This window comes from Asterias rubens, chromosome 8, assembly GCF_902459465.1.
Source record: "Asterias rubens chromosome 8, eAstRub1.3, whole genome shotgun sequence".
In the NCBI taxonomy this organism is placed as follows: Eukaryota; Metazoa; Echinodermata; class Asteroidea; order Forcipulatida; family Asteriidae; genus Asterias; species Asterias rubens.
In genome coordinates this window covers 885,092-890,307 of record NC_047069.1, presented here as the reverse complement: position 1 = coordinate 890,307, position 5,216 = coordinate 885,092, and positions in this window count along the sequence as shown.

Genomic DNA, 5,216 nt, shown 5'->3' with positions numbered 1-5,216 from the left:
GCTTTAGCACAAAAAGTAGCTAAGCAAATAAAATTATGCTTACCAGAATAAGGCTACCAGCCAAAATACCATGTCACATGCACAATCTGTGACTGGTATCCTGCTTATTTTCGCTTAGCAGACAATGTTTTAGCAGCATTTTCTGCTTTCATCAGTTCTATGAAATTGGGTCCTTGTAATGACTTAACAATGCAAAACATATCATGAGACTAGCGCAGTATCTTGCCGGCCAGGAAAAGCCCCGGAATTCACAAGGTTTCTATTTGTTTTACTCATGTTACATTCTCTTATAGGCGTGTTGCTTTGCGACCTGTCTGCAAATGCTTCCAGCTAATAACTGGAACTGTGGAGATTTATTTATGAAATGGTTGTGCAACATTACAGGCATAGAATTTCATCTTTAAACAGCAAGGCCATTTCCATTTTGTAAAAAGGAATTCCATTGGAAAAGCTTGAAGTCAATGGGAACTTCTGAAGGGCACCAAGGCCAAGACTAGGGGCAATGGATGACGTTTTGCCTTATGGCCTGTGTACAATCCCTGGCCTGACATTAGAGAATGGTGTAGCCATGTAGAATATTTGTATACATTTTGAATCATTACCAAGAATAAGATTTCCTCGGACATAGGCTGCTATGGATATATCTGTTCAAATGTTTTAGCGAGTATTGTTAACTGTTTAATTATCCTAAAGAGTTGTATTTAATTCAGTTGATGGGCTTGAAGGCACTTGACACGTTTGGTAATTGTCAAAGACCAGTATTCTCATATCCCAACATATGCATTAAACCAAAAAAAAAGTGAACATTTTTGCTCAATTGGTCTTCAAATTTGCAAGAGACTAACGAAAGAAGAAAAAACATTGTTGCATTACTTTGTGTGCTTTCAGATACATAACAAAAGGCTTCAGCTGAAGTATTTTATTATTTGAATGAGAAATTACCTCTTTCTTAAAAACTACGTTATTTCAGAGGGAGCGTTTCTTGCAGAGTTTTATACTATCAACGGCTCTCCATTGCTTGTTACCACGTAAGTTATTATGGTAACAATTACTTTGATTAATTACCAATAGTGTCCAAAGCCTTGAAGAGTTTTAATTCAGTTGATGGGCTTAAGTACACCATGGTTATCTTATAGACAGTATACAGTCTATAAGAAAGAACTGTCTTGAACAAAGACTACGGGAATGTGAGAGATGTGTGAATGGTAAAGAATTGTTCTTTGATGGTTTGAGTGTGTGTGTTAGTAATATAAGAGACATTGTTTATATTAGTGTTAAATCACGCTATAATTACCCCAAAATATTACACAATTATACCAATCTGGTAATTTTACACCTTTTTTAGACTGTCGCCTGTGTTTGGTTGCAATATCCTGTACAGACTTTAAACAGCATGCGTTGGTTTGTGAAACGGCAAGGGCAACAAGGGATTTTCTGCTCGGTAATTGTAAATTTTATGACCCGGGGCATGGAGGCAATCGCCTTCGTTGCCTCCTTGAAGTAGCAGGCCTGAAGATGTGTGGGGGTTTACGTTTCTAACATTCCGGTTTTGTCAAATTGTTAATATTACAAAACATTGCCAATTGCAAATTTATTACGTCAACACCAGCTGTCTCGCTACAGTGAGTGTACTGTTGGCAAATAAGTCAACCTGTAGCCTTTTAAAAATGTATTTTTAGTACCGTACAATATCAAGGAAAACTTGTGGGCCAGATTGTCTATTGCGCCTTGCAGTTATGCCTTGGATTATCGCATGCCACACCAGCTGTTACTAAACCAGCCTAAAAGATTACCCCATATTTTAGTCAACCAAAACCATCTGGTTAAAATTTGGTGATTCCCGTGAAATGGTTCAGCATTTTTGTTTCAGGGTCTGTAAACGTTTGGTTATGACTCTGAAAATTAGTGGCGATAAAAACATGCGTGGAAAGAAGTACAACAGCTTTGTGTTGCATAATGCATTGTTAGAAACAGTTCACTTTAAACTACGGTCATGTAAAAAGATAACTTGTTATCCACCCCAAAGTTTTGAATGCAGGAATCGTTACCGCGGTAACGTTTCTCATATTGAGTATTCTTCCTGTGTGGACATTTCCGCTCCGGAATTTCGGCAATGTCTAAAAACCGCGACCACCTGAAATGACTTTTCCTAGGTTAATTTGATTGCGTACAACTACATTCATATAGGATTAAAGGCAGTGGACACTATTGGTAATTGTCAAAGACTAGCCTTCACAGTTTTTGTATCTCAACATATGCATAAAATAACAAACCTGTGAAAATTTGAGCTCAATCGGTCATCGAACTTGCGAGATAACGATGAAAGAAAAAAACACCCTTGTCACACGAAGTTGTGTGCGTTTCGTTGGTTGATGTCGAGACCTCAAGTTCTAAATCTGAGGTCTCGAAATCAAGTTTATGGAAAATTACTTCTTACTCGAAAACTATGGCACTTCAGAGGGAGCTGTTTCTCACAATGTTTTACACCATCAACATCTTCCCATTACCCGTCACCAAGAAAGGTTTTATGCTAATAATTATTTTGAGTAATTACCAATAGTGTCCACTGCCTTTAAAACAATCGAACTGTTCCAAAAACCAAAGGTACACACTGCTTTTAATCATACGTTTCAAATGACTTTGACATAATCATGATACTTTCTGTACGTTTGTATTCAATTCCCGTCAATTGTTGACTTCAATGACCCATGCGTCCGAACTTGTGTTTTAAACGAGATTTCCAGCCGAGCAAAGCTCTAATTATTGTCAAATTTTCAGAAGTCTTGCTCTTGATTTGTGCTTGCAGACGCAAAAGTACTTATTAAACAAACCAACCTTTGATAATTGCGCAGCTTAAAGTGCTCCGGTGGAATATACTTTAATCTTGTTTCCGATTTTTTTTGCCCTCGGAAAAGTCAGCGAAATTGTTTTTTAATAGCATGAAAAGCCCATAGAAACATATACCATTATTATGTCACTGTACGTGTGTCGTTAACTTGAATCTGCTATTGAGCAAGTAATTATTTACCAATATTGTATGCTTAAACAGTCCAGTGAAATTGCCCCCTGGTTATAGAAGAACAAATTGTCTCTGTTTGATTCATTCCTGACCCAGAAATTTGTCAGGCCCCACGCCACCGAGACCTGGAGTTAATTATGACCCGAAAATTTTTAGAATGAATTCTCAAACTAGTCAACGGTTTCTCTATTTTCATACAGACTTATGAAATTAACTAGGCCTTAACTGCACACACACATTCTGCTTGTCAAAGTGCATTAATTGCCATCCGTTTTGTATGCAGTGCCACGCCTGTGGCTGCCCCCCCCCCCCCCCCAATAAATAAAACCCTCTAAACAAAATTAAACCCGGTAAATAAATCTCTGCAAAGATTTATACACTTGTGGCTATAAATATTGTTCAAGCTTTTTGATATCTCATCCCCAAATCAAAGGTAACATTCAATTTTAGGAGGAAAATGTCTTTTTGTGCGCTTTTTTTTTAGCAGACAACCTCAAACGTTCCACTTTTGCAGAGCGCGTGCACTTTGACATTCTTTCTTTTGTTTAAAATTCCTTGGCCACGCGCCAAGTTTTGCACATGGTCAGGTGATGCTTGTTAAGTTGTTGTCCATGCGGTCAGTCTGCACAAGTTATGTAATGTAATGCGGTAATAGTGTGGCACACACACACGCAAATTGTTCTTCAATGGCGGCCGTGGATGGACAGCATGTTGATTTTTGAGACATAAATTACACAATTTTTAGTACTTTTGCTTGCCCCATGTTGGCATGACTTGTCGGACCATACCTGAGGAATACTATATGGATAAAGTGGACACAATTTGTGGCATTTTTGTGGACTATTTCCCGGTGAAATATGACACAAATTTTGACTCTGAAAACTTGGATTACTAGCGGAAACTACGGTGTGCATCAAGCACACACCCTCGCCAAATTTTCGGAAGCTGTTGTTTTAAAAGCCAAGATACCCTGGATAAATACAAGTATTTTTGACGGCAGGTTGGAAACTTTGTATCCTTTATAACCATGAGTACCTTTTGGGGTGAGTAGAATTTTTTTTTCTGAGCTATTTCGGTTGTTTATTATTGGCAATAATTAGTTCTTTTTGAAAACAAGTTGCATTTCAGTTGACCGTATACTTATTGCCGTGGCCGCAATGTTTAGGTTGTTGGTTTTTCTCATGCATGATGCGTTGCGTTTTACTGTCGTGAAAACAAATACTAAAATTGTCGGATAAATAGTCTTAATGTCCACTAAAATGTCCACTAAAACTTAAAAGCCTACACCATGTAGACATGGTGTGGGTTAGCCCTTGTATTAGTTATGGTATTGGAAGTTGTACTCAATAAAATTGTCCTATTTTTTTTTTCTTTCTCAAATACCAAGTATCATGCCTCCGAATGTTTTATTGAAACATTAGTTCGTAATTTAAGAAACCTTTGTGGAAAATATAATGTTAGAATTATTTATTTCTGTTCAAATAAAAGATTTCTTGGGTGGTTCAAGTCTGTTTTGTTTTTAGTCCTGTGACAAATCAGAAAAAAATAATTGTCGATTAAATATTCAAGGCATCTCTTTATTTTAGTCTGGGGGGTTTTCCCCTTTGCAAAATCAGAAGAAGAAAAAAAATGATTAAATAGTCTAAAATGTCAGGAAAAAAACCTACATCATGTGAACATAATTATTTAGAAACATGTCGGCCCTTGTACTCGATGTAAAAAAAAATCAAAGACATAATATCAAACCTGTTTTACTGAACATTCTTTGTCCGTAACTTAAAAAACCATTGTGGAAAATTGTAATGTAGTGAGGAGTTATTTTTGTCAAAATAAGAGATTTCTTGGTTGGTTGCAGTCTTGCGTGTGTTTTTGCCCTTTTAAAAATGTGGAAAATTGTCAGCCCATGTACTCGATAAAATAGTAATACTTCCTTTCAAATGCCCCCAAAACATGCCTGTTTTACTGAACATTACTTCTTTTTTTGCCTGCACCGTCTGTCAATTTAACTTTTGCGTTTTACCAGGCATGATGCATTCTTCCTACCTTTCTATTGTCTGGGGTGACGTCTTTCGCCCTTTGAAAATATCAGAAAAAAATTATTAATGATTAATGAAATGTTCTAAAAATTCCACACCATGTGAAAATGTAGGTCAGCCATTGTACTCGATAAAATATTCCTATTTTTTTCAAAGACCAA